Below are 22,453 nucleotides of genomic sequence, written 5' to 3'. Positions count from 1 at the left end.
AGCCTTTTTTCAACATAAACCAAGTTTTCAATATCCCGTCACGTCTCCGAACGGTCGTAACTTGCTCCCGGAGAGTCCGATTGGGGCGGATTTTTTTTTCAAATTTATTATCTCGACGAGATCTACGAGTTTAACTCATTAAATCAAGAAAATTTGGAGCTAAAATACCCTGAAAAAACGAAAAAAAAGAAAAAAAAAGGGTGCAACACGAGGCCTTCCCAGGAGGTCACCCATCCTAGTACTACTCTTGGCCGAGCACGCTTAACTACGGAGTTCTGATGGGATTCGGTGCATTAGTGCTGGTATGATCACACCCATACACTTTCCTCACAAATTTCATTATATTACCTCATCTCTAGCCTTTTTTCAACATAAACCAAGTTTTCAATATCCCGTCACGTCTCCGAACTGTCGTAACTTGCTCCCGGAGAGTCCGATTAGGGCGGATTTTTTTTTCAAATTTATTATCTCGACGAGATCTACGCGTTTAACTCATTAAATCAAGAAAATTTAGAGCTAAAATACCGTGAAAAAACGAAAAAAAAAAAAAGGGGGTGCAACACGAGGCCTTCCCAGGAGGTCACCCATCCTAGTACTACTCTCGCCCAAGCACGCTTAAATGTGGAGTTCTGATGGGATCCGGTGCATTAGTGCTGGTATGATCGCACCCATACACTTTCCTCACAAATTTCATTATATTACCTCATCTCTAGCCTTTTTTCAACATAAACCAAGTTTTCAATATCCCGTCACGTCTCCGAACTGTCGTAACTTGCTCCTAGAGAGTCCGATTGGGGCGGATTTTTTTTTCAAATTTATTATCTCGACGAGATCTACACGTTTAACTCATTAAATCAAGAAAAGTTAGAGCTAAAATACCGTGAAAAAACGAAAAAAAGAAAAAAAAAAGGGGGTGCAACACGAGGCCTTCCTAGGAGGTCACCCATCCTAGTACTACTCTCGCCCAAGCACGCTTAACTGCGGAGTTCTGATGGGATCCGGTGCATTAGTGCTGGTATGATCGCACCCATACACTTTCCTCACAAATTTCATTATATTACCTCATCTCTAGCCTTTTTTCAACATAAACCAAGTTTTCAATATCCCGTCACGTCTCCGAATGGTCGTAACTTGCTCCCGGAGAGTCCGATTGGGGCGGATTTTTTTTTCAAATTTATTATCTCGACGAGATCTACGCGTTTAACTCATTAAATCAAGAAAATTTAGGCTAAAATAACGTGAAAAAACGAAAAAAAAGAAAAAAAGGGGTGCAACACGAGGCCTTCCCAGGAGGTTACCCATCCTAGTACTACTCTCGCCCAAGCACGCTTCAAAGCGGGTTCGATGGGATTCGGTGCATTAGTGCTGGTATGATCGCACCCATACACTTTCCTCACAAATTTCATTATATTACCTCATCTCTAGCCTTTTTTCAACATAAACAAAGTTTTCAATATCCCGTCACGTCTCCGAACGGTCGTAACTTGCTCCCGGAGAGTCCGATTGGGGCGGATTTTTTTTTCAAATTTATTATCTCGACGAGATCTACGCGTTTAACACATTAAATCAAGAAAATTTAGAGCTAAAATACCGTGAAAAAACGAAAAAAAGAAAAAAAGGGGGTGCAACACGAGGCCTTCCCAGGAGGTCACCCATCCTAGTACTACTCTCGCCCAAGCACGCTTAAATGTGGAGTTCTGATGGGATCCGGTGCATTAGTGCTGGTATGATCGCACCCATACACTTTCCTCACAAATTTCATTATATTACCTCATCTGTAGCCTTTTTTTCAACATAAACCAAGTTTTCAATATCCCGTCACGTCTCCGAACTCCCGGAGAGTCCGATTGGGGCGGATTTTTTTTTCAAATTTATTATCTCGACGAGATCTACGCGTTTAACTCATTAAACCAAGAAAATTTAGGCTAAAATAACGTGAAAAAACGAAAAAAAGAAAAAAAGGGGGTGCAACACGAGGCCTTCCCAGGAGGTCACCCATCCTAGTACTACTCTCGCCCAAGCACGCTTAACTGCGGAGTTCTGATGGGATCCGGTGCATTAGTGCTGGTATGATCGCACCCATACACTTTCCTCACAAATTTCATTATATTACCTCATCTCTAGCCTTTTTCAACATAAACTAAGTTTTCAATATCCCGTCACGTCTCCGAACAGTCGTAACTTGCTCCCGGAGAGTCCGATTGGGGCGGATTTTTTTTTCAAATTTATTATCTCGACGAGATCTACGCGTTTAACTCATTAAACCAAGAAAATTTAGGCTAAAATAACGTGAAAAAACGAAAAAAAAAAAAAAAGGGGGTGCAACACGAGGCCTTCCCAGGAGGTCACCCATCCTAGTACTACTCTCGCCCAAGCACGCTTGACTGCGGAGTTCTGATGGGATCCGGTGCATTAGTGCTGGTATGATCGCACCCATACACTTTCCTCACAAATTTCATTATATTACCTCATCTCTAGCCTTTTTTCAACATAAACCAAGTTTTCAATATCCCGTCACGTCTCCGAACGGTCGTAACTTGCTCCCGGAGAGTCCGATTGGGGCGGATTTTTTTTTCAAATTTATTATCTCGACGAGATCTACGCGTTTAACACATTAAATCAAGAAAATTTAGAGCTAAAATACCGTGAAAAAACGAAAAAAAGAAAAAAAGGGGGTGCAACACGAGGCCTTCCCAGGAGGTCACCCATCCTAGTACTACTCTCGCCCAAGCACGCTTAACTGCGGAGTTCTGATGGGATCCGGTGCATTAGTGCTGGTATGATCGCACCCATACACTTTCCTCACAAATTTCATTATATTACCTCATCTCTAGCCTTTTTCAACATAAACCAAGTTTTCAATATCCCGTCACGTCTCCGAACTCCCGGAGAGTCCGATTGGGGCGGATTTTTTTTTTCAAATTTATTATCTCGACGAGATCTACGCGTTTAACTCATTAAACCAAGAAAATTTAGGCTAAAATAACGTGAAAAAACGAAAAAAAGAAAAAAACGGGGGTGCAACACGAGGCCTTCCCAGGAGGTCACCCATCCTAGTACTACTCTCGCCCAAGCACGCTTGACTGCGGAGTTCTGATGGGATCCGGTGCATTAGTGCTGGTATGATCGCACCCATACACTTTCCTCACAAATTTCATTATATTACCTCATCTCTAGCCTTTTTTCAACATAAACCAAGTTTTCAATATCCCGTCACGTCTCCGAACGGTCGTAACTTGCTCCCGGAGAGTCCGATTGGGGCGGATTTTTTTTTCAAATTTATTATCCCGACGAGATCTACGCGTTTAACTCATTAAACAAAGAAAATTTAGGCTAAAATAACGTGAAAAAACGAAAAAAAGAAAAAAAAGGGGTGCAACACGAGGCCTTCCCAGGAGGTCACCCATCCTAGTACTACTCTCGCCCAAGCACGCTTAACTGCGGAGTTCTAATGGGATCCGGTGCATTAGTGCTGGTATGATCGCACCCATTCACTTTCCTCACAAATTTCATTATATTACCTCAACTCTAGCCTTTTTTCAACATAAACCAAGTTTTCAATATCCCGTCACGTCTCCGAACGGTCGTAACTTGCTCCCGGAGAGTCCGATTGGGGCGGATTTTTTTTTCAAATTTATTATCTCGACGAGATCTACGCGTTTAACTCATTAAACCAAGAAAATTTAGGCTAAAATAACGTGAAAAAACGAAAAAAAGAAAAAAAGGGGTGCAACACGAGGCCTTCCCAGGAGGTCACCCATCCTAGTACTACTCTCGCCCAAGCACGCTTAACGGCGGAGTTCTGATGGGATCCGGTGCATTAGTGCTGGTATGATCGCACCCATACACTTTCCTCACAAATTTCATTATATTACCTAATCTCTAGCCTTTTTTCAACATAAACCAAGTTTTCAATATCCCGTCACGTCTCCGAACGGTCGTAACTTGCTCCCGGAGAGTCCGATTGGGGCGGATTTTTTTTTCAAATTTATTATCTCGATGAGATCTACGCGTTTAACTCATTAAACCAAGAAAATTTAGGCTAAAATAACGTGAAAAAACGAAAAAAAGAAAAAAAGGGGGTGCAACACGAGGCCTTCCCAGGAGGTCACCCATCCTAGTACTACTCTCGCCCAAGCACGCTTAACTGCGGAGTTCTGATGGGATCCGGTGCATTAGTGCTGGTATGATCGCACCCATACACTTTCCTCACAAATTTCATTATATTACCTAATCTCTAGCCTTTTTTCAACATAAACCAAGTTTTCAATATCCCGTCACGTCTCCGAACGGTCGTAACTTGCTCCCGGAGAGTCCGATTGGGGCGGATTTTTTTTTCAAATTTATTATCTCGACGAGATCTACGCGTTTAACTCATTAAATCAAGAAAATTTAGAGCTAAAATACCGTGAAAAAACGAAAAAAAGTAAAAAAGGGGGTGCAACACGAGGCCTTCCCAGGAGGTCACCCATCCTAGTACTACTCTCGCCCAAGCACGCTTAAATGTGGAGTTCTGATGGGATCCGGTACATTAGTGCTGGTATGATCGCACCCATACACTTTCCTCACAAATTTCATTATATTACCTCATCTCTAGCCTTTTTTCAACATAAACCAAGTTTTCAATATCCCGTCACGTCTCCGAACGGTCGTAACTTGCTCCCAGAGAGTCCGATTGGGGCGGATTTTTTTTTCAAATTTATTATCTCGACGAGATCTACGCGTTGGACTCATTAAATCAAGAAAAGTTAGAGCTAAAATACCGTGAAAAAACGAAAAAAAGAAAAAAAAAGGGGGTGCAACACGAGGCCTTCCTAGGAGGTCACCCATCCTAGTACTACTCTCGCCCAAGCACGCTTAACTGCGGAGTTCTGATGGGATTCGGTGCATTAGTGCTGGTATGATCGCACCCATACACTTTCCTCACAAATTTCATTATATTACCTCATCTCTAGCCTTTTTTCAACATAAACCAAGTTTTCAATATCCCGTCACGTCTCCGAACGGTCGTAACTTGCTCCCGGAGAGTCCGATTGGGGCGGATTTTTTTTTCAAATTTATTATCTCGACGAGATCTACGCGTTTAACTCATTAAATCAAGAAAATTTAGAGCTAAAATACCGTGAAAAAACGAAAAAAAGAAAAAAAAGGGGGTGCAACACGAGGCCTTTCCAGGAGGTCACCCATCCCAGTACTACTCTCGCCCTAGCACGCTTAACTGCGGAGTTTTGATGGGATTCGGTGCATTAGTGCTGGTATGATCGCACCCATACACTTTCCTCACAAATTTCATTATATTACCTCATCTCTAGCCTTTTTTCAACATAAACCAAGTTTTCAATATCCCGTCACGTCTCCGAACGGTCGTAACTTGCTCCCGGAGCCGGAGAGTCCGATTGGGGCGAATTGTTTTTTCAAATTTATTATCTCGACGAGATCTACGAGTTTAACTCATTAAATCAAGAAAATTTGGAGCTAAAATACCCTGAAAAAACGAAAAAAAAAAAAAAAAAGGGTGCAACACGAGGCCTTCCCAGGAGGTCACCCATCCTAGTACTACTCTTGGCCGAGCACGCTTAACTACGGAGTTCTGATGGGATTCGGTGCATTAGTGCTGGTATGATCACACCCATACACTTTCCTCACAAATTTCATTATATTACCTCATCTCTAGCCTTTTTTCAACATAAACCAAGTTTTCAATATCCCGTCACGTCTCCGGCAGTCGTAACTTGCTCCCGGAGAGTCCGATTGGGGCGGATTTTTTTCAAATTTATTATCTCGACGAGATCTACGCGTTTAACTCATTAAATCAAGAAAATTTAGAGCTAAAATACCGTGAAAAAACGAAAAAAAAAAAAAAGGGGTGCAACACGAGGCCTTCCCAGGAGGTCACCCATCCTAGTACTACTCTCGCCCAAGCACGCTTAAATGTGGAGTTCTGATGGGATCCGGTGCATTAGTGCTGGTATGATCGCACCCATACACTTTCCTCACAAATTTCATTATATTACCTCATCTCTAGCCTTTTTCAACATAAACTAAGTTTTAAATATCCCGTCACGTCTCCGAACTGTCGTAACTTGCTCCCAGAGAGTCCGATTGGGGCGGATTTTTTTTTCAAATTTATTATCTCGACGAGATCTACGCGTTTAACTCATTAAATCAAGAAAAGTTAGAGCTAAAATACCGTGAAAAAACGAAAAAAAGAAAAAAAAGGGGGTTCAACACGAGGCCTTCCTAGGAGGTCACCCATCCTAGTACTACTCTCGCCCAAGCACGCTTAACTGCGGAGTTCTGATGGGATCCGGTGCATTAGTGCTGGTATGATCGCACCCATACACTTTCCTCACAAATTTCATTATATTACCTCATTTCTAGCCTTTTTTCAACATAAACAAAGTTTTCAATATCCCGTCACGTCTCCGAACGGTCGTAACTTGCTCCCGGAGAGTCCGATTGGGGCGGATTTTTTTTCAAATTTATTATCTCGACGAGATCTACGCGTTTAACTCATTAAATCAAGAAAATTTAGAGCTAAAATACCGTGAAAAAAAGAAAAAAAAAAAAAAAAAAAAAAAAAGGGGTGCAACACGAGGCCTTCCCAGGAGGTCACCCATCCTAGTACTACTCTCGCCCAAGCACGCTTTGCTGCGGAGTTCTGATGGGATCCGGTGCATTAGTGCTGGTATGATCGCACCCATACACTTTCCTCACAAATTTCATTATATTACCTCATCTCTAGCCTTTTTTCAACATAAACCAAGTTTTCAATATCCCGTCACGTCTCCGAATGGTCGTAACTTGCTCCCGGAGAGTCCGATTGGGGCGGATTTTTTTTTCAAATTTATTATCTCGACGAGATCTACGCGTTTAACTCATTAAATGAAGAAAATTTAGGCTAAAATAACGTGAAAAAACGAAAAAAAAGAAAAAAAGGGGTGCAACACGAGGCCTTCCCAGGAGGTCACCCATCCTAGTACTACTCTCGCCCAAGCACGCTTCACTGCGGAGTTCTGATGGGATTCGGTGCATTAGTGCTGGTATGATCGCACCCATACACTTTCCTCACAAATTTCATTATATTACCTCATCTCTAGCCTTTTTTCAACATAAACCAAGTTTTCAATATCCCGTCACGTCTCCGAACAGTCGTAACTTGCTCCCGGAGAGTCCGATTGGGGCGGATTTTTTTTTCAAATTTATTATCTCGACGAGATCTACGCGTTTAACTCATTAAATCAAGAAAATTTAGAGCAAAAATAACGTGAAAAAACGAAAAAAAGAAAAAAAGGGGGTGCAACACGAGGCCTTTCCAGGAGGTCACCCATCCCAGTACTACTCTCGCCCAAGCACGCTTAACTGCGGAGTTTTGATGGGATTCGGTGCATTAGTGATGGTATGATCGCACCCATACACTTTCCTCACAAATTTCATTATATTACCTCATCTCTAGCCTTTTTTCAACATAAACCAAGTTTTCAATATCCCGTCACGTCTCCGAACGGTCGTAACTTGCTCCCGGAGAGTCCGATTGGGGCGGATTTTTTTTTCAAATTTATTATCTCGACGAGATCTACGAGTTTAACTCATTAAATCAAGAAAATTTGGAGCTAAAATACCCTGAAAAAACGAAAAAAAGAAAAAAAAAGGGTGCAACACGAGGCCTTCCCAAGAGGTCACCCATCCTAGTACTACTCTTGGCCGAGCACGCTTAACTACGGAGTTCTGATGCGATTCGGTGCATTAGTGCTGGTATGATCACACCCATACACTTTCCTCACAAATTTCATTATATTACCTCATCTCTAGCCTTTTTTCAACATAAACCAAGTTTTCAATATCCCGTCACGTCTCCGAACGGTCGTAACTTGCTCCCGGAGAGTCCGATTGGGGCGGATTTTTTTTTCAAATTTATTATCTCGACGAGATCTACGCGTTTAACTCATTAAATCAAGAAAATTTAGAGCTAAAATACCGTGAAAAAACGAAAAAAAAAAAAAAGGGGTGCAACACGAGGCCTTCCCGGGAGGTCACCCATCCTAGTACTACTCTCGCCCAAGCACGCTTAAATGTGGAGTTCTGATGGGATCCGGTGCATTAGTTTTGGTATGATCGCACCCATACACTTTCCTCACAAATTTCATTATATTACCTCATCTCTAGCCTTTTTCAACATAAACTAAGTTTTAAATATCCCGTCACGTCTCCGAACGGTCGTAACTTGCTCCCGGAGAGTCCGATTGGGGCGGATTTTTTTTTCAAATTTATTATCTCGACGAGATCTACGCGTTTAACTCATTAAATCAAGAAAAGTTAGAGCTAAAATACCGTGAAAAAACGAAAAAAAAAAAAAAAAAAGGGGGTGCAACACGAGGCCTTCCTAGGAGGTCACCCATCCTAGTACTACTCTCGCCCAAGCACGCTTAACTACGGAGTTCTGATGGGATCCGGTGCATTAGTGCTGGTATGATCGCACCCATACACTTTCCTCACAAATTTCATTATATTACCTCATCTCTAGCCTTTTTTAAACATAAACCAAGTTTTCAATATCCCGTCACGTCTCCGAATGGTCGTAACTTGCTCCCGGAGAGTCCGATTGGGGCGGATTTTTTTTTCAAATTTATTATCTCTACGAGATCTACGCGTTTAACTCATTAAATCAAGAAAATTTAGGCTAAAATAACGTGAAAAAACGAAAAAAAAAAAAAAGGGGGTGCAACACGAGGCCTTCCCAGGAGGTTACCCATCCTAGTACTACTCTCGCCCAAGCACGCTTCACTGCGCGGAGTTCGATGGGATTCGGTGCATTAGTCTTTGGTATGATCGCACCCATACACTTTCCTCACAAATTTCATTATATTACCTCATCTCTAGCCTTTTTTCAACATAAACCAAGTTTTCAATATCCCGTCACGTCTCCGAACTGTCGTAACTTGCTCCCGGAGAGTCCGATTGGGGCGGATTTTTTTTTCAAATTTATTATCTCGACGAGATCTACGCGTTTAACTCATTAAATCAAGAAAATTTAGAGCAAAAATACCGTGAAAAAACGAAAAAAAGAAAAAAAGGGGGTGCAACACGAGGCCTTTCCAGGAGGTCACCCATCCCAGTACTACTCTCGCCCAAGCACGCTTAACTGCGGAGTTTTGATGGGATTCGGTGCATTAGTCTTTGGTATGATCGCACCCATACACTTTCCTCACAAATTTCATTATATTACCTCATCTCTAGCCTTTTTTCAACATAAACCAAGTTTTCAATATCCCGTCACGTCTCCGAACGGTCGTAACTTGCTCCCGGAGCCGGAGAGTCCGATTGGGGCGGATTTTTTTTTCAAATTTATTATCTCGACGAGATCTATGAGTTTAACTCATTAAATCAAGAAAATTTGGAGCTAAAATACCCTGAAAAAACGAAAAAAAAAAAAAAAAAAGGTGCAACACGAGGCCTTCCCAGGAGGTCACCCATCCTAGTACTACTCTTGGCCGAGCACGCTTAACTACGGAGTTCTGATGGGATTCGGTGCATTAGTGCTGGTATGATCACACCCATACACTTTCCTCACAAATTTTCATTATATTACCTCATCTCTAGCCTTTTTTCAACATAAACCAAGTTTTCAATATCCCGTCACGTCTCCGAACGGTCGTAACTTGCTCCCGGAGAGTCCGATTGGGGCGGATTTTTTTTTCAAATTTATTATCTCGACGAGATCTACGCGTTTAACTCATTAAATCAAGAAAATTTAGAGCTAAAATACCGTGAAAAAACGAAAAAAAGAAAAAAAGGGGGTGCAACACGAGGCCTTCCCAGGAGGTCACCCATCCTAGTACTACTCTCGCCCAAGCACGCTTAAATGTGGAGTTCTGATGGGATCCGGTGCATTAGTGCTGGTATGATCGCACCCATACACTTTCCTCACAAATTTCATTATATTACCTCATCTCTAGCCTTTTTTCAACATAAACCAAGTTTTCAATATCCCGTCACGTCTCCGAACTGTCGTAACTTGCTCCCAGAGAGTCCGATTGGGGCGGATTTTTTTTTCAAATTTATTATCTCGACGAGATCTACGCGTTTAACTCATTAAATCAAGAAAAGTTAGAGCTAAAATACCGTGAAAAAACGAAAAAAAAAAAAAAAAAGGGGGTTCAACACGAGGCCTTCCTATGAGGTCACCCATCCTAGTACTACTCTCGCCCAAGCACGCTTAACTGCGGAGTTCTGATGGGATCCGGTGCATTAGTGCTGGTATGATCGCACCCATACACTTTCCTCACAAATTTCATTATATTACCTCATTTCTAGCCTTTTTTCAACATAAACAAAGTTTTCAATATCCCGTCACGTCTCCGAACGGTCGTAACTTGCTCGAGAGAGTCCGATTGGGGCGGATTTTTTTTTCAAATTTATTATCTCGACGAGATCTACGCGTTTAACTCATTAAATCAAGAAAATTTAGAGCTAAAATACCGTGAAAAAAAGAAAAAAAAAAAAAAAAAAAAAAAAAGGGGGTGCAACACGAGGCCTTCCCAGGAGGTCACCCATCCTAGTACTACTCTCGCCCAAGCACGCTTAAATGTGGAGTTCTGATGGGATCCGGTGCATTAGTGCTGGTATGATCGCACCCATACACTTTCCTCACAAATTTCATTATATTACCTCATCTCTAGCCTTTTTTCAACATAAACCAAGTTTTCAATATCCCGTCACGTCTCCGAATGGTCGTAACTTGCTCCCGGAGAGTCCGATTGGGGCGGATTTTTTTTTCAAATTTATTATCTCGACGAGATCTACGCGTTTAACTCATTAAATCAAGAAAAGTTAGAGCTAAAATACCGTGAAAAAACGAAAAAAAAAAAAAGGGGGGGGTGCAACACGAGGCCTTCCTAGGAGGTCACCCATCCTAGTACTACTCTCGCCCAAGCACGCTTAACTACGGAGTTCTGATGGGATCCGGTGCATTAGTGCTGGTATGATCGCACCCATACACTTTCCTCACAAATTTCATTATATTACCTCATCTCTAGCCTTTTTTAAACATAAACCAAGTTTTCAATATCCCGTCACGTCTCCGAATGGTCGTAACTTGCTCCCGGAGAGTCCGATTGGGGCGGATTTTTTTTTCAAATTTATTATCTCTACGAGATCTACGCGTTTAACTCATTAAATCAAGAAAATTTAGGCTAAAATAACGTGAAAAAACGAAAAAAAAAAGAAAAAAAGGGGTGCAACACGAGGCCTTCCCAGGAGGTTACCCATCCTAGTACTACTCTCGCCCAAGCACGCTTCACTGCGGAGTTCTGATGGGATTCGGTGCATTAGTGCTGGTATGATCGCACCCATACACTTTCCTCACAAATTTCATTATATTACCTCATCTCTAGCCTTTTTTCAACATAAACCAAGTTTTCAATATCCCGTCACGTCTCCGAACGGTCGTAACTTGCTCCCGGAGAGTCCGATTGGGGCGGATTTTTTTTTCAAATTTATTATCTCGACGAGATCTACGCGTTTAACTCATTAAATCAAGAAAATTTAGAGCAAAAATACCGTGAAAAAACGAAAAAAAGAAAAAAAGGGGGTGCAACACGAGGCCTTTCCAGGAGGTCACCCATCCCAGTACTACTCTCGCCCAAGCACGCTTAACTGCGGAGTTTTGATGGGATTCGGTGCATTAGTGCTGGTATGATCGCACCCATACACTTTCCTCACAAATTTCATTATATTACCTCATCTCTAGCCTTTTTTCAACATAAACCAAGTTTTCAATATCCCGTCACGTCTCCGAACGGTCGTAACTTGCTCCCGGAGAGTCCGATTGGGGCGGATTTTTTTTTCAAATTTATTATCTCGACGAGATCTATGAGTTTAACTCATTAAATCAAGAAAATTTGGAGCTAAAATACCCTGAAAAAACGAAAAAAAGAAAAAAAAAAAGGTGCAACACGAGGCCTTCCCAGGAGGTCACCCATCCTAGTACTACTCTTGGCCGAGCACGCTTAACTACGGAGTTCTGATGGGATTCGGTGCATTAGTGCTGGTATGATCACACCCATACACTTTCCTCACAAATTTTCATTATATTACCTCATCTCTAGCCTTTTTTCAACATAAACCAAGTTTTCAATATCCCGTCACGTCTCCGAACGGTCGTAACTTGCTCCCGGAGAGTCCGATTGGGGCGGATTTTTTTTTCAAATTTATTATCTCGACGAGATCTACGCGTTTAACTCATTAAATCAAGAAAATTTAGAGCTAAAATACCGTGAAAAAACGAAAAAAAAAAAAAAGGGGTGCAACACGAGGCCTTCCCAGGAGGTCACCCATCCTAGTACTACTCTCGCCCAAGCACGCTTAAATGTGGAGTTCTGATGGGATCCGGTGCATTAGTGCTGGTATGATCGCACCCATACACTTTCCTCACAAATTTCATTATATTACCTCATCTCTAGCCTTTTTTCAACATAAACCAAGTTTTCAATATCCCGTCACGTCTCCGAACTGTCGTAACTTGCTCCCAGAGAGTCCGATTGGGGCGGATTTTTTTTTCAAATTTATTATCTCGACGAGATCTACGCGTTTAACTCATTAAATCAAGAAAAGTTAGAGCTAAAATACCGTGAAAAAACGAAAAAAAAAAAAAGGGGGGTGCAACACGAGGCCTTCCTAGGAGGTCACCCATCCTAGTACTACTCTCGCCCAAGCACGCTTAACTGCGGAGTTCTGATGGGATCCGGTGCATTAGTGCTGGTATGATCGCACCCATACACTTTCCTCACAAATTTCATTATATTACCTCATCTCTAGCCTTTTTTCAACATAAACCAAGTTTTCAATATCCCGTCACGTCTCCGAATGGTCGTAACTTGCTCCCGGAGAGTCCGATTGGGGCGGATTTTTTTTTCAAATTTATTATCTCGACGAGATCTACGCGTTTAACTCATTAAATCAAGAAAATTTAGGCTAAAATAACGTGAAAAAACGAAAAAAAAAAGAAAAAAAGGGGTGCAACACGAGGCCTTCCCAGGAGGTTACCCATCCTAGTACTACTCTCGCCCAAGCACGCTTCATCTGCGGAGTTTCGATGGGATTCGGTGCATTAGTCTTTGGTATGATCGCACCCATACACTTTCCTCACAAATTTCATTATATTACCTCATCTCTAGCCTTTTTCAACATAAACTAAGTTTTAAATATCCCGTCACGTCTCCGAACAGTCGTAACTTGCTCCCGGAGAGTCCGATTGGGGCGGATTTTTTTTTCAAATTTATTATCTCGACGAGATCTACGCGTTTAACTCATTAAATCAAGAAAATTTAGAGCTAAAATACCGTGAAAAAACGAAAAAAAGAAAAAAAGGGGGTGCAACACGAGGCCTTCGGGAAGGTCACCCATCCTAGTACTACTCTCGCCCAAGCACGCTTAAGCTGCGGAGTTTGATGGGATCCGGTGCATTAGTCTTTGGTATGATCGCACCCATACACTTTCCTCACAAATTTCATTATATTACCTCATCTCTAGCCTTTTTTCAACATAAACCAAGTTTTCAATATCCCGTCACGTCTCCGAACGGTCGTAACTTGCTCCCGGAGAGTCCGATTGGGGCGGATTTTTTTTCAAATTTATTATCTCGACGAGATCTACTCGTTTAACTCATAAAACCAAGAAAATTTAGGCTAAAATAACGTGAAAAAACGAAAAAAAGAAAAAAAGGGGGTGCAACACGAGGCCTTCCCAGGAGGTCACCCATCCTAGTACTACTCTCGCCCAAGCACGCTTAACTGCGGAGTTCTGATGGGATCCGGTGCATTAGTGCTGGTATGATCGCACCCATACACTTTCCTCACAAATTTCATTATATTACCTCATCTCTAGCCTTTTTTCAACATAAACCAAGTTTTCAATATCCCGTCACGTCTCCGAACGGTCGTAACTTGCTCCCGGAGAGTCCGATTGGGGCGGATTTTTTTTTCAAATTTATTATCTCGACGAGATCTACGCGTTTAACTCATTAAATCAAGAAAATTTAGAGCTAAAATACCGTGAAAAAACGAAAAAAAAGAAAAAAAGGGGGTGCAACACGAGGCCTTCCCAGGAGGTCACCCATCCTAGTACTACTCTCGCCCAAGCACGCTTAAATGTGGAGTTCTGATGGGATCCGGTGCATTAGTGCTTTTATGATCGCACCCATACACTTTCCTCACAAATTTCATTATATTACCTCATCTCTAGCCTTTTTCAACATAAACTAAGTTTTAAATATCCCGTCACGTCTCCGAATCGTCGTAACTTGCTCCTAGAGAGTCCGATTGGGGCGGATTTTTTTCAAATTTATTATCTCGACGAGATCTACGCGTTTAACTCATTAAATCAAGAAAAGTTAGAGCTAAAATACCGTGAAAAAACGAAAAAAAAAAAAAAGGGGTGCAACACGAGGCCTTCCTAGGAGGTCACCCATCCTAGTACTACTCTCGCCCAAGCACGCTTAAGCTGCGGAGTTCGATGGGATCCGGTGCATTAGTGCTGGTATGATCGCACCCATACACTTTCCTCACAAATTTCATTATATTACCTCATCTCTAGCCTTTTTCAACATAAACTAAGTTTTAAATATCCCGTCACGTCTCCGAACGGTCGTAACTTGCTCCCGGAGAGTCCGATTGGGGCGGATTTTTTTCAAATTTATTATCTCGACGAGATCTACGCGTTTAACTCATTAAATCAAGAAAATTTAGAGCTAAAATACCGTGAAAAAACGAAAAAAAGAAAAAAAGGGGGTGCAACACGAGGCCTTCCCAGGAGGTCACCCATCCTAGTACTACTCTCGCCCAAGCACGCTTAAATGTGGAGTTCTGATGGGATCCGGTGCATTAGTGCTGGTATGATCGCACCCATACACTTTCCTCACAAATTTCATTATATTACCTCATCTCTAGCCTTTTTTCAACATAAACAAAGTTTTCAATATCCCGTCACGTCTCCGAACGGTCGTAACTTGCTCCCGGAGAGTCCGATTGGGGCGGATTTTTTTTTCAAATTTATTATCTCGACGAGATCTACGCGTTTAACTCATTAAATCAAGAAAATTTAGAGCTAAAATACCGTGAAAAAACGAAAAAAAAAAGAAAAAAGGGGTGCAACACGAGGCCTTCCGGAAGGTCACCCATCCTAGTACTACTCTCGCCCAAGCACGCTTAAATGTGGAGTTCTGATGGGATCCGGTGCATTAGTTTTGGTATGATCGCACCCATACACTTTCCTCACAAATTTCATTATATTACCTCATCTCTAGCCTTTTTTCAACATAAACCAAGTTTTCAATATCCCGTCACGTCTCCGAACGGTCGTAACTTGCTCCCGGAGAGTCCGATTGGGGCGGATTTTTTTTCAAATTTATTATCTCGACGAGATCTACTCGTTTAACTCATAAAACCAAGAAAATTTAGGCTAAAATAACGAAAAAAAACGAAAAAAAAAAGAAAAAAACGGGGTGCAACACGAGGCCTTCCCAGGAGGTCACCCATCCTAGTACTACTCTCGCCCAAGCACGCTTAGCTGCGGAGTTCTGATGGGATCCGGTGCATTAGTGCTGGTATGATCGCACCCATACACTTTCCTCAAAAATTTCATTATATTACCTCATCTCTAGCCTTTTTTCAACATAAACCAAGTTTTCAATATCCCGTCACGTCTCCGAACGGTCGTAACTTGCTCCCGGAGAGTCCGATTGGGGCGGATTTTTTTTTCAAATTTATTATCTCGACGAGATCTACGCGTTTAACTCATTAAACCAAGAAAATTTAGGCTAAAATAACGTGAAAAAACGAAAAAAAGAAAAAAAGGGGGTGCAACACGAGGCCTTCCCAGGAGGTCACCCATCCTAGTACTACTCTCGCCCAAGCACGCTTAAGCTGCGGAGTTACGATGGGATCCGGTGCATTAGTGGTATGATCGCACCCATACACTTTCCTCACAAATTTCATTATATTACCTCATCTCTAGCCTTTTTCAACATAAACTAAGTTTTAAATATCCCGTCACGTCTCCGAACGGTCGTAACTTGCTCCCGGAGAGTCCGATTGGGGCGGATTTTTTTTTCAAATTTATTATCTCGACGAGATCTACGCGTTTAACTCATTAAACCAAGAAAATTTAGGCTAAAATAACGTGAAAAAACGAAAAAAAAAAAAAAAGGGGGTGCAACACGAGGCCTTCCCAGGAGGTCACCCATCCTAGTACTACTCTCGCCCAAGCACGCTTAACTGCGGAGTTCTGATGGGATCCGGTGCATTAGTGCTGGTATGATCGCACCCATACACTTTCCTCACAAATTTCATTATATTACCTCATCTCTAGCCTTTTTTCAACATAAACCAAGTTTTCAATATCCCGTCACGTCTCCGAACGGTCGTAACTTGCTCCCGGAGAGTCCGATTGGGGCGGATTTTTTTTTCAAATTTATTATCTCGACGAGATCTACGCGTTTAACTCATTAAACCAAGAAAATTTAGGCTAAAATAACGTGAAAAAACGAAAAAAAAAAAAAAGGGGTGCAACACGAGGCCTTCCCAGGAGGTCACCCATCCTAGTACTACTCTCGCCCAAGCACGCTTAGCTGCGGAGTTCTGATGGGATCCGGTGCATTAGTGCTGGTATGATCGCACCCATACACTTTCCTCACAAATTTCATTATATTACCTCATCTCTAGCCTTTTTTCAACATAAACCAAGTTTTAAATATCCCGTCTCGTCTCCGAGCAGTCGTAACTTGCTCCGGAGAGTCCGATTGGGGCGGATTTTTTTCAAATTTATTATCTCGACGAGATCTACGCGTTTAACTCATTAAACCAAGAAAATTTAGGCTAAAATAACGTGAAAAAACGAAAAAAAGAAAAAAAGGGGGTGCAACACGAGGCCTTCCCAGGAGGTCACCCATCCTAGTACTACTCTCGCCCAAGCACGCTTAACTGCGGAGTTCTGATGGGATCCGGTGCATTAGTCTTTGGTATGATCGCACCCATACACTTTCCTCACAAATTTCATTATATTACCTCATCTCTAGCCTTTTTCAACATAAACTAAGTTTTAAATATCCCGTCACGTCTCCGAACGGTCGTAACTTGCTCCCGGAGAGTCCGATTGGGGCGGTTTTTTTTTTCAAATTTATTATCTCGACGAGATCTACGCGTTTAACTCATTAAACCAAGAAAATTTAGGCTAAAATAACGTGAAAAAACGAAAAAAAGAAAAAAAGGGGGTGCAACACGAGGCCTTCCCAGGAGGTCACCCATCCTAGTACTACTCTCGCCCAAGCACGCATAACTGCGGAGTTCTGATGGGATCCGGTGCATTAGTGCTGGTATGATCGCACCCATACACTTTCCTCACAAATTTCATTATATTACCTCATCTCTAGCCTTTTTTCAACATAAACCAAGTTTTCAATATCCCGTCACGTCTCCGAACAGTCGTAACTTGCTCCCGGAGAGTCCGATTGGGGCGGATTTTTTTTTCAAATTTATTATCTCGACGAGATCTACGCGTTTAACTCATTAAACCAAGAAAATTTAGGCTAAAATAACGTGAAAAAACGAAAAAAAAAGAAAAAAAGGGGGTGCAACACGAGGCCTTCCCAGGAGGTCACCCATCCTAGTACTACTCTCGCCCAAGCACGCTTAACTGCGGAGTTCTGATGGGATCCGGTGCATTAGTGCTGGTATGATCGCACCCATACACTTTCCTCACAAATTTCATTATATTACCTAATCTCTAGCCTTTTTTCAACATAAACCAAGTTTTCAATATCCCGTCACGTCTCCGAACAGTCGTAACTTGCTCCCGGAGAGTCCGATTGGGGCGGATTTTTTTTTCAAATTTATTATCTCGACGAGATCTACGCGTTTAACTCATTAAATCAAGAAAATTTAGAGCTAAAATACCGTGAAAAAACGAAAAAAAAAAAAAAGGGGTGCAACACGAGGCCTTCCCAGGAGGTCACCCATCCTAGTACTACTCTCGCCCAAGCACGCTTAACTGCGGAGTTCTGATGGGATCCGGTACATTAGTGCTGGTATGATCGCACCCATACACTTTCCTCACAAATTTCATTATATTACCTCATCTCTAGCCTTTTTCAACATAAACTAAGTTTTAAATATCCCGTCACGTCTCCGAACGGTCGTAACTTGCTCCCAGAGAGTCCGATTGGGGCGGATTTTTTTCAAATTTATTATCTCGACGAGATCTACGCGTTGGACTCATTAAATCAAGAAAAGTTAGAGCTAAAATACCGTGAAAAAACGAAAAAAAAAAAAAAAGGGGTGCAAACACGAGGCCTTCCTAGGAGGTCACCCATCCTAGTACTACTCTCGCCCAAGCACGCTTAAGCTGCGGAGTTCGATGGGATTCGGTGCATTAGTCTGGTATGATCGCACCCATACACTTTCCTCACAAATTTCATTATATTACCTCATCTCTAGCCTTTTTCAACATAAACCAAGTTTTCAATATCCGTCACGTCTCCGAACAGTCGTAACTTGCTCCGGAGAGTCCGATTGGGGCGGATTTTTTTTTCAAATTTATTATCTCGACGAGATCTACGCGTTTAACTCATTAAATCAAGAAAATTTAGAGCTAAAATACCGTGAAAAAACGAAAAAAAAAAAAAAAGGGGGTGCAACACGAGGCCTTTCCGGGAGGTCACCCATCCCAGTACTACTCTCGCCTAGCACGCTTCTGCGGAGTTTTGATGGGATTCGGTGCATTAGTCTTTGGTATGATCGCACCCATACACTTTCCTCACAAATTTCATTATATTACCTCATCTCTAGCCTTTTTTCAACATAAACCAAGTTTTCAATATCCCGTCACGTCTCCCGCAGTCGTAACTTGCTCCGGAGTAGGAGAGAGTCCGATTGGGGCGAATTGTTTTTTCAAATTTATTATCTCGACGAGATCTACGAGTTTAACTCATTAAATCAAGAAAATTTGGAGCTAAAATACCCTGAAAAAACGAAAAAAAGAAAAAAAAAGGGTGCAACACGAGGCCTTCCCAGGAGGTCACCCATCCTAGTACTACTCTTGGCCGAGCACGCTTAACTACGGAGTTCTGATGGGATTCGGTGCATTAGTCTTTGGTATGATCACACCCATACACTTTCCTCACAAATTTCATTATATTACCTCATCTCTAGCCTTTTTTCAACATAAACCAAGTTTTCAATATCCCGTCACGTCTCGACAGTCGTAACTTGCTCCGGAGAGTCCGATTGGGGCGGATTTTTTTTTTCAAATTTATTATCTCGACGAGATCTACGCGTTTAACTCATTAAATCAAGAAAATTTAGAGCTAAAATACCGTGAAAAAACGAAAAAAAGAAAAAAAGGGGGTGCAACACGAGGCCTTCCCAGGAGGTCACCCATCCTAGTACTACTCTCGCCCAAGCACGCTTAACTGCGGAGTTCTGATGGGATCCGGTGCATTAGTGCTGGTATGATCGCACCCATACACTTTCCTCACAAATTTCATTATATTACCTCATCTCTAGCCTTTTTTCAACATAAACCAAGTTTTCAATATCCCGTCACGTCTCCGAACGGTCGTAACTTGCTCCCGGAGAGTCCGATTGGGCGGATTTTTTTTTCAAATTTATTATCTCGACGAGATCTACGCGTTTAACTCATTAAATCAAGAAAAGTTAGAGCTAAAATACCGTGAAAAAACGAAAAAAAGAAAAAAAAGGGGGTTCAACACGAGGCCTTCCTAGGAGGTCACCCATCCTAGTACTACTCTCGCCCAAGCACGCTTAACTGCGGAGTTCTGATGGGATCCGGTGCATTAGTGCTGGTATGATCGCACCCATACACTTTCCTCACAAATTTCATTATATTACCTCATTTCTAGCCTTTTTTCAACATAAACAAAGTTTTCAATATCCCGTCACGTCTCCGAACGGTCGTAACTTGCTCCCGGAGAGTCCGATTGGGGCGGATTTTTTTTCAAATTTATTATCTCGACGAGATCTACGCGTTTAACTCATTAAATCAAGAAAATTTAGAGCTAAAATACCGTGAAAAAAAGAAAAAAAAAAAAAAAAAAAAAAAAAGGGGGTGCAACACGAGGCCTTCCCAGGAGGTCACCCATCCTAGTACTACTCTCGCCCAAGCACGCTTTTTTGCGGAGTTCGATGGGATCCGGTGCATTAGTCTTTGGTATGATCGCACCCATACACTTTCCTCACAAATTTCATTATATTACCTCATCTCTAGCCTTTTTTCAACATAAACCAAGTTTTCAATATCCCGTCACGTCTCCGAATGGTCGTAACTTGCTCCCGGAGAGTCCGATTGGGGCGGATTTTTTTTTCAAATTTATTATCTCGACGAGATCTACGCGTTTAACTCATTAAATGAAGAAAATTTAGGCTAAAATAACGTGAAAAAACGAAAAAAAAAAGAAAAAAAGGGGTGCAACACGAGGCCTTCCCAGGAGGTCACCCATCCTAGTACTACTCTCGCCCAAGCACGCTTCACTGCGGAGTTCTGATGGGATTCGGTGCATTAGTCTTTGGTATGATCGCACCCATACACTTTCCTCACAAATTTCATTATATTACCTCATCTCTAGCCTTTTTCAACATAAACCAAGTTTTCAATATCCGTCACGTCTCCGAACAGTCGTAACTTGCTCCCGGAGAGTCCGATTGGGGCGGATTTTTTTTTCAAATTTATTATCTCGACGAGATCTACGCGTTTAACTCATTAAATCAAGAAAATTTAGAGCAAAAATAACGTGAAAAAACGAAAAAAAGAAAAAAAGGGGGTGCAACACGAGGCCTTTCCAGGAGGTCACCCATCCCAGTACTACTCTCGCCCAAGCACGCTTAACTGCGGAGTTTTGATGGGATTCGGTGCATTAGTGATGGTATGATCGCACCCATACACTTTCCTCACAAATTTCATTATATTACCTCATCTCTAGCCTTTTTTCAACATAAACCAAGTTTTCAATATCCCGTCACGTCTCCGACAGTCGTAACTTGCTCCTTGGCGGAGAGTCCGATTGGGGCGGATTTTTTTCAAATTTATTATCTCGACGAGATCTACGAGTTTAACTCATTAAATCAAGAAAATTTGGAGCTAAAATACCCTGAAAAAACGAAAAAAAGAAAAAAAAAGGGTGCAACACGAGGCCTTCCCAAGAGGTCACCCATCCTAGTACTACTCTTGGCCGAGCACGCTTAACTACGGAGTTCTGATGCGATTCGGTGCATTAGTGCTGGTATGATCACACCCATACACTTTCCTCACAAATTTCATTATATTACCTCATCTCTAGCCTTTTTTCAACATAAACCAAGTTTTCAATATCCCGTCACGTCTCCGAACGGTCGTAACTTGCTCCCGGAGAGTCCGATTGGGGCGGATTTTTTTTTCAAATTTATTATCTCGACGAGATCTACGCGTTTAACTCATTAAATCAAGAAAATTTAGAGCTAAAATACCGTGAAAAAAAACGAAAAAAAAGAAAAAAGGGGGTGCAACACGAGGCCTTCCCGGAGGTCACCCATCCTAGTACTACTCTCGCCCAAGCACGCTTAAATGTGGAGTTCTGATGGGATCCGGTGCATTAGTGCTGGTATGATCGCACCCATACACTTTCCTCACAAATTTCATTATATTACCTCATCTCTAGCCTTTTTTCAACATAAACCAAGTTTTCAATATCCGTCACGTCTCGAATTGTCGTAACTTGCTCCGGAGAGTCCGATTGGGGCGGATTTTTTTTCAAATTTATTATCTCGACGAGATCTACGCGTTTAACTCATTAAATCAAGAAAAGTTAGAGCTAAAATACCGTGAAAAAACGAAAAAAAGAAAAAAAAAGGGGGTGCAACACGAGGCCTTCCTAGGAGGTCACCCATCCTAGTACTACTCTCGCCCAAGCACGCTTAACTACGGAGTTCTGATGGGATCCGGTGCATTAGTGCTGGTATGATCGCACCCATACACTTTCCTCACAAATTTCATTATATTACCTCATCTCTAGCCTTTTTTAAACATAAACCAAGTTTTCAATATCCCGTCACGTCTCCGAATGGTCGTAACTTGCTCCCGGAGAGTCCGATTGGGGCGGATTTTTTTTTCAAATTTATTATCTCTACGAGATCTACGCGTTTAACTCATTAAATCAAGAAAATTTAGGCTAAAATAACGTGAAAAAACGAAAAAAAAAAGAAAAAAAGGGGTGCAACACGAGGCCTTCCCAGGAGGTTACCCATCCTAGTACTACTCTCGCCCAAGCACGCTTCAGCTGCGGAGTTCGATGGGATTCGGTGCATTAGTGCTTTGGTATGATCGCACCCATACACTTTCCTCACAAATTTCATTATATTACCTCATCTCTAGCCTTTTTCAACATAAACCAAGTTTTCAATATCCGTCA

General features: G+C 41.9%; 52 non-coding genes and 10 pseudogenes across 52 annotated transcripts; all 62 read right to left on the bottom strand.

Annotated features, from left to right (window-relative positions):
• Window positions 1-197: 197 nt before the first annotated feature.
• Window positions 198-316, bottom strand: LOC141644845 (5S ribosomal RNA). The gene has a single exon (XR_012544449.1). It is a non-coding gene; the product is annotated as a 5S ribosomal RNA (ribosomal RNA).
• A 235-nt stretch (window positions 317-551) lies between these two features.
• Window positions 552-670, bottom strand: LOC141645642 (5S ribosomal RNA). The gene has a single exon (XR_012545120.1). It is a non-coding gene; the product is annotated as a 5S ribosomal RNA (ribosomal RNA).
• Window positions 671-910: 240 nt separating this feature from the next.
• LOC141645391 (5S ribosomal RNA) lies at window positions 911-1,029 on the bottom strand. The gene has a single exon (XR_012544902.1). It is a non-coding gene; the product is annotated as a 5S ribosomal RNA (ribosomal RNA).
• A 236-nt stretch (window positions 1,030-1,265) lies between these two features.
• On the bottom strand, window positions 1,266-1,382 carry LOC141645345 (5S ribosomal RNA; annotated as a pseudogene).
• A 237-nt stretch (window positions 1,383-1,619) lies between these two features.
• Window positions 1,620-1,738, bottom strand: LOC141645630 (5S ribosomal RNA). Its single transcript, XR_012545108.1, has one exon. It is a non-coding gene; the product is annotated as a 5S ribosomal RNA (ribosomal RNA).
• A 224-nt stretch (window positions 1,739-1,962) lies between these two features.
• LOC141644713 (5S ribosomal RNA) lies at window positions 1,963-2,081 on the bottom strand. The gene has a single exon (XR_012544323.1). It is a non-coding gene; the product is annotated as a 5S ribosomal RNA (ribosomal RNA).
• Window positions 2,082-2,316: 235 nt separating this feature from the next.
• On the bottom strand, window positions 2,317-2,435 carry LOC141645369 (5S ribosomal RNA). The gene has a single exon (XR_012544900.1). It is a non-coding gene; the product is annotated as a 5S ribosomal RNA (ribosomal RNA).
• Window positions 2,436-2,672: 237 nt separating this feature from the next.
• On the bottom strand, window positions 2,673-2,791 carry LOC141644599 (5S ribosomal RNA). The gene has a single exon (XR_012544212.1). It is a non-coding gene; the product is annotated as a 5S ribosomal RNA (ribosomal RNA).
• Window positions 2,792-3,015: 224 nt separating this feature from the next.
• LOC141645358 (5S ribosomal RNA) lies at window positions 3,016-3,134 on the bottom strand. Its single transcript, XR_012544899.1, has one exon. It is a non-coding gene; the product is annotated as a 5S ribosomal RNA (ribosomal RNA).
• Window positions 3,135-3,370: 236 nt separating this feature from the next.
• LOC141645323 (5S ribosomal RNA) lies at window positions 3,371-3,489 on the bottom strand. The gene has a single exon (XR_012544895.1). It is a non-coding gene; the product is annotated as a 5S ribosomal RNA (ribosomal RNA).
• A 235-nt stretch (window positions 3,490-3,724) lies between these two features.
• Window positions 3,725-3,843, bottom strand: LOC141645421 (5S ribosomal RNA). Its single transcript, XR_012544906.1, has one exon. It is a non-coding gene; the product is annotated as a 5S ribosomal RNA (ribosomal RNA).
• A 236-nt stretch (window positions 3,844-4,079) lies between these two features.
• On the bottom strand, window positions 4,080-4,198 carry LOC141644486 (5S ribosomal RNA). Its single transcript, XR_012544101.1, has one exon. It is a non-coding gene; the product is annotated as a 5S ribosomal RNA (ribosomal RNA).
• Window positions 4,199-4,435: 237 nt separating this feature from the next.
• Window positions 4,436-4,554, bottom strand: LOC141645505 (5S ribosomal RNA). Its single transcript, XR_012544986.1, has one exon. It is a non-coding gene; the product is annotated as a 5S ribosomal RNA (ribosomal RNA).
• Window positions 4,555-4,793: 239 nt separating this feature from the next.
• On the bottom strand, window positions 4,794-4,912 carry LOC141645540 (5S ribosomal RNA). The gene has a single exon (XR_012545020.1). It is a non-coding gene; the product is annotated as a 5S ribosomal RNA (ribosomal RNA).
• Window positions 4,913-5,150: 238 nt separating this feature from the next.
• On the bottom strand, window positions 5,151-5,269 carry LOC141644707 (5S ribosomal RNA). Its single transcript, XR_012544317.1, has one exon. It is a non-coding gene; the product is annotated as a 5S ribosomal RNA (ribosomal RNA).
• A 243-nt stretch (window positions 5,270-5,512) lies between these two features.
• LOC141644834 (5S ribosomal RNA) lies at window positions 5,513-5,631 on the bottom strand. Its single transcript, XR_012544438.1, has one exon. It is a non-coding gene; the product is annotated as a 5S ribosomal RNA (ribosomal RNA).
• A 232-nt stretch (window positions 5,632-5,863) lies between these two features.
• Window positions 5,864-5,982, bottom strand: LOC141645619 (5S ribosomal RNA). The gene has a single exon (XR_012545097.1). It is a non-coding gene; the product is annotated as a 5S ribosomal RNA (ribosomal RNA).
• Window positions 5,983-6,219: 237 nt separating this feature from the next.
• Window positions 6,220-6,338, bottom strand: LOC141644444 (5S ribosomal RNA). Its single transcript, XR_012544062.1, has one exon. It is a non-coding gene; the product is annotated as a 5S ribosomal RNA (ribosomal RNA).
• Window positions 6,339-6,583: 245 nt separating this feature from the next.
• LOC141645424 (5S ribosomal RNA) lies at window positions 6,584-6,702 on the bottom strand. Its single transcript, XR_012544909.1, has one exon. It is a non-coding gene; the product is annotated as a 5S ribosomal RNA (ribosomal RNA).
• A 236-nt stretch (window positions 6,703-6,938) lies between these two features.
• LOC141645494 (5S ribosomal RNA) lies at window positions 6,939-7,057 on the bottom strand. Its single transcript, XR_012544975.1, has one exon. It is a non-coding gene; the product is annotated as a 5S ribosomal RNA (ribosomal RNA).
• A 237-nt stretch (window positions 7,058-7,294) lies between these two features.
• Window positions 7,295-7,413, bottom strand: LOC141645098 (5S ribosomal RNA). The gene has a single exon (XR_012544689.1). It is a non-coding gene; the product is annotated as a 5S ribosomal RNA (ribosomal RNA).
• A 237-nt stretch (window positions 7,414-7,650) lies between these two features.
• Window positions 7,651-7,769, bottom strand: LOC141645166 (5S ribosomal RNA). The gene has a single exon (XR_012544752.1). It is a non-coding gene; the product is annotated as a 5S ribosomal RNA (ribosomal RNA).
• A 235-nt stretch (window positions 7,770-8,004) lies between these two features.
• Window positions 8,005-8,123, bottom strand: LOC141644949 (5S ribosomal RNA). The gene has a single exon (XR_012544548.1). It is a non-coding gene; the product is annotated as a 5S ribosomal RNA (ribosomal RNA).
• Window positions 8,124-8,362: 239 nt separating this feature from the next.
• LOC141645420 (5S ribosomal RNA) lies at window positions 8,363-8,481 on the bottom strand. The gene has a single exon (XR_012544905.1). It is a non-coding gene; the product is annotated as a 5S ribosomal RNA (ribosomal RNA).
• A 235-nt stretch (window positions 8,482-8,716) lies between these two features.
• On the bottom strand, window positions 8,717-8,837 carry LOC141645356 (5S ribosomal RNA; annotated as a pseudogene).
• Window positions 8,838-9,074: 237 nt separating this feature from the next.
• Window positions 9,075-9,194, bottom strand: LOC141645300 (5S ribosomal RNA; annotated as a pseudogene).
• A 243-nt stretch (window positions 9,195-9,437) lies between these two features.
• Window positions 9,438-9,556, bottom strand: LOC141644994 (5S ribosomal RNA). The gene has a single exon (XR_012544592.1). It is a non-coding gene; the product is annotated as a 5S ribosomal RNA (ribosomal RNA).
• Window positions 9,557-9,794: 238 nt separating this feature from the next.
• On the bottom strand, window positions 9,795-9,913 carry LOC141645608 (5S ribosomal RNA). The gene has a single exon (XR_012545086.1). It is a non-coding gene; the product is annotated as a 5S ribosomal RNA (ribosomal RNA).
• A 239-nt stretch (window positions 9,914-10,152) lies between these two features.
• On the bottom strand, window positions 10,153-10,271 carry LOC141644503 (5S ribosomal RNA). Its single transcript, XR_012544118.1, has one exon. It is a non-coding gene; the product is annotated as a 5S ribosomal RNA (ribosomal RNA).
• A 246-nt stretch (window positions 10,272-10,517) lies between these two features.
• On the bottom strand, window positions 10,518-10,636 carry LOC141645597 (5S ribosomal RNA). The gene has a single exon (XR_012545075.1). It is a non-coding gene; the product is annotated as a 5S ribosomal RNA (ribosomal RNA).
• Window positions 10,637-10,874: 238 nt separating this feature from the next.
• On the bottom strand, window positions 10,875-10,993 carry LOC141645413 (5S ribosomal RNA). The gene has a single exon (XR_012544904.1). It is a non-coding gene; the product is annotated as a 5S ribosomal RNA (ribosomal RNA).
• A 238-nt stretch (window positions 10,994-11,231) lies between these two features.
• Window positions 11,232-11,350, bottom strand: LOC141644480 (5S ribosomal RNA). Its single transcript, XR_012544095.1, has one exon. It is a non-coding gene; the product is annotated as a 5S ribosomal RNA (ribosomal RNA).
• A 237-nt stretch (window positions 11,351-11,587) lies between these two features.
• On the bottom strand, window positions 11,588-11,706 carry LOC141644672 (5S ribosomal RNA). The gene has a single exon (XR_012544284.1). It is a non-coding gene; the product is annotated as a 5S ribosomal RNA (ribosomal RNA).
• A 238-nt stretch (window positions 11,707-11,944) lies between these two features.
• On the bottom strand, window positions 11,945-12,063 carry LOC141644983 (5S ribosomal RNA). The gene has a single exon (XR_012544581.1). It is a non-coding gene; the product is annotated as a 5S ribosomal RNA (ribosomal RNA).
• Window positions 12,064-12,299: 236 nt separating this feature from the next.
• LOC141645586 (5S ribosomal RNA) lies at window positions 12,300-12,418 on the bottom strand. The gene has a single exon (XR_012545064.1). It is a non-coding gene; the product is annotated as a 5S ribosomal RNA (ribosomal RNA).
• A 236-nt stretch (window positions 12,419-12,654) lies between these two features.
• Window positions 12,655-12,773, bottom strand: LOC141645380 (5S ribosomal RNA). Its single transcript, XR_012544901.1, has one exon. It is a non-coding gene; the product is annotated as a 5S ribosomal RNA (ribosomal RNA).
• Window positions 12,774-13,011: 238 nt separating this feature from the next.
• On the bottom strand, window positions 13,012-13,132 carry LOC141645372 (5S ribosomal RNA; annotated as a pseudogene).
• A 236-nt stretch (window positions 13,133-13,368) lies between these two features.
• On the bottom strand, window positions 13,369-13,487 carry LOC141645399 (5S ribosomal RNA; annotated as a pseudogene).
• Window positions 13,488-13,722: 235 nt separating this feature from the next.
• LOC141645636 (5S ribosomal RNA) lies at window positions 13,723-13,841 on the bottom strand. The gene has a single exon (XR_012545114.1). It is a non-coding gene; the product is annotated as a 5S ribosomal RNA (ribosomal RNA).
• Window positions 13,842-14,079: 238 nt separating this feature from the next.
• Window positions 14,080-14,198, bottom strand: LOC141645039 (5S ribosomal RNA). Its single transcript, XR_012544634.1, has one exon. It is a non-coding gene; the product is annotated as a 5S ribosomal RNA (ribosomal RNA).
• Window positions 14,199-14,430: 232 nt separating this feature from the next.
• LOC141644821 (5S ribosomal RNA) lies at window positions 14,431-14,549 on the bottom strand. Its single transcript, XR_012544426.1, has one exon. It is a non-coding gene; the product is annotated as a 5S ribosomal RNA (ribosomal RNA).
• A 234-nt stretch (window positions 14,550-14,783) lies between these two features.
• LOC141645574 (5S ribosomal RNA) lies at window positions 14,784-14,902 on the bottom strand. Its single transcript, XR_012545053.1, has one exon. It is a non-coding gene; the product is annotated as a 5S ribosomal RNA (ribosomal RNA).
• Window positions 14,903-15,140: 238 nt separating this feature from the next.
• Window positions 15,141-15,258, bottom strand: LOC141645267 (5S ribosomal RNA). The gene has a single exon (XR_012544850.1). It is a non-coding gene; the product is annotated as a 5S ribosomal RNA (ribosomal RNA).
• A 238-nt stretch (window positions 15,259-15,496) lies between these two features.
• On the bottom strand, window positions 15,497-15,615 carry LOC141645285 (5S ribosomal RNA). The gene has a single exon (XR_012544866.1). It is a non-coding gene; the product is annotated as a 5S ribosomal RNA (ribosomal RNA).
• A 236-nt stretch (window positions 15,616-15,851) lies between these two features.
• On the bottom strand, window positions 15,852-15,968 carry LOC141645348 (5S ribosomal RNA; annotated as a pseudogene).
• A 235-nt stretch (window positions 15,969-16,203) lies between these two features.
• Window positions 16,204-16,322, bottom strand: LOC141645522 (5S ribosomal RNA). Its single transcript, XR_012545003.1, has one exon. It is a non-coding gene; the product is annotated as a 5S ribosomal RNA (ribosomal RNA).
• Window positions 16,323-16,556: 234 nt separating this feature from the next.
• Window positions 16,557-16,675, bottom strand: LOC141645172 (5S ribosomal RNA). The gene has a single exon (XR_012544758.1). It is a non-coding gene; the product is annotated as a 5S ribosomal RNA (ribosomal RNA).
• Window positions 16,676-16,908: 233 nt separating this feature from the next.
• On the bottom strand, window positions 16,909-17,028 carry LOC141644650 (5S ribosomal RNA). Its single transcript, XR_012544262.1, has one exon. It is a non-coding gene; the product is annotated as a 5S ribosomal RNA (ribosomal RNA).
• A 235-nt stretch (window positions 17,029-17,263) lies between these two features.
• Window positions 17,264-17,382, bottom strand: LOC141645449 (5S ribosomal RNA). Its single transcript, XR_012544932.1, has one exon. It is a non-coding gene; the product is annotated as a 5S ribosomal RNA (ribosomal RNA).
• A 238-nt stretch (window positions 17,383-17,620) lies between these two features.
• Window positions 17,621-17,739, bottom strand: LOC141645423 (5S ribosomal RNA). Its single transcript, XR_012544908.1, has one exon. It is a non-coding gene; the product is annotated as a 5S ribosomal RNA (ribosomal RNA).
• A 235-nt stretch (window positions 17,740-17,974) lies between these two features.
• On the bottom strand, window positions 17,975-18,093 carry LOC141645346 (5S ribosomal RNA). The gene has a single exon (XR_012544898.1). It is a non-coding gene; the product is annotated as a 5S ribosomal RNA (ribosomal RNA).
• A 233-nt stretch (window positions 18,094-18,326) lies between these two features.
• On the bottom strand, window positions 18,327-18,445 carry LOC141645363 (5S ribosomal RNA; annotated as a pseudogene).
• Window positions 18,446-19,039: 594 nt separating this feature from the next.
• LOC141645321 (5S ribosomal RNA) lies at window positions 19,040-19,159 on the bottom strand (annotated as a pseudogene).
• A 235-nt stretch (window positions 19,160-19,394) lies between these two features.
• On the bottom strand, window positions 19,395-19,513 carry LOC141645340 (5S ribosomal RNA). Its single transcript, XR_012544897.1, has one exon. It is a non-coding gene; the product is annotated as a 5S ribosomal RNA (ribosomal RNA).
• Window positions 19,514-19,750: 237 nt separating this feature from the next.
• Window positions 19,751-19,869, bottom strand: LOC141644432 (5S ribosomal RNA). Its single transcript, XR_012544051.1, has one exon. It is a non-coding gene; the product is annotated as a 5S ribosomal RNA (ribosomal RNA).
• Window positions 19,870-20,115: 246 nt separating this feature from the next.
• LOC141645320 (5S ribosomal RNA) lies at window positions 20,116-20,234 on the bottom strand (annotated as a pseudogene).
• Window positions 20,235-20,472: 238 nt separating this feature from the next.
• LOC141645133 (5S ribosomal RNA) lies at window positions 20,473-20,592 on the bottom strand. The gene has a single exon (XR_012544720.1). It is a non-coding gene; the product is annotated as a 5S ribosomal RNA (ribosomal RNA).
• A 235-nt stretch (window positions 20,593-20,827) lies between these two features.
• Window positions 20,828-20,946, bottom strand: LOC141645086 (5S ribosomal RNA). Its single transcript, XR_012544679.1, has one exon. It is a non-coding gene; the product is annotated as a 5S ribosomal RNA (ribosomal RNA).
• Window positions 20,947-21,184: 238 nt separating this feature from the next.
• LOC141645155 (5S ribosomal RNA) lies at window positions 21,185-21,303 on the bottom strand. The gene has a single exon (XR_012544741.1). It is a non-coding gene; the product is annotated as a 5S ribosomal RNA (ribosomal RNA).
• A 239-nt stretch (window positions 21,304-21,542) lies between these two features.
• Window positions 21,543-21,660, bottom strand: LOC141644742 (5S ribosomal RNA). The gene has a single exon (XR_012544351.1). It is a non-coding gene; the product is annotated as a 5S ribosomal RNA (ribosomal RNA).
• Window positions 21,661-21,895: 235 nt separating this feature from the next.
• LOC141645402 (5S ribosomal RNA) lies at window positions 21,896-22,014 on the bottom strand. Its single transcript, XR_012544903.1, has one exon. It is a non-coding gene; the product is annotated as a 5S ribosomal RNA (ribosomal RNA).
• Window positions 22,015-22,252: 238 nt separating this feature from the next.
• On the bottom strand, window positions 22,253-22,373 carry LOC141645319 (5S ribosomal RNA; annotated as a pseudogene).
• Window positions 22,374-22,453: the final 80 nt, after the last annotated feature.

This window comes from Silene latifolia, chromosome 2 (genome assembly GCF_048544455.1).
Source record: "Silene latifolia isolate original U9 population chromosome 2, ASM4854445v1, whole genome shotgun sequence".
NCBI classification, from domain to species: domain Eukaryota; kingdom Viridiplantae; phylum Streptophyta; class Magnoliopsida; order Caryophyllales; family Caryophyllaceae; genus Silene; species Silene latifolia.
This window is presented reverse-complemented; position numbering and strand designations above follow the sequence as displayed.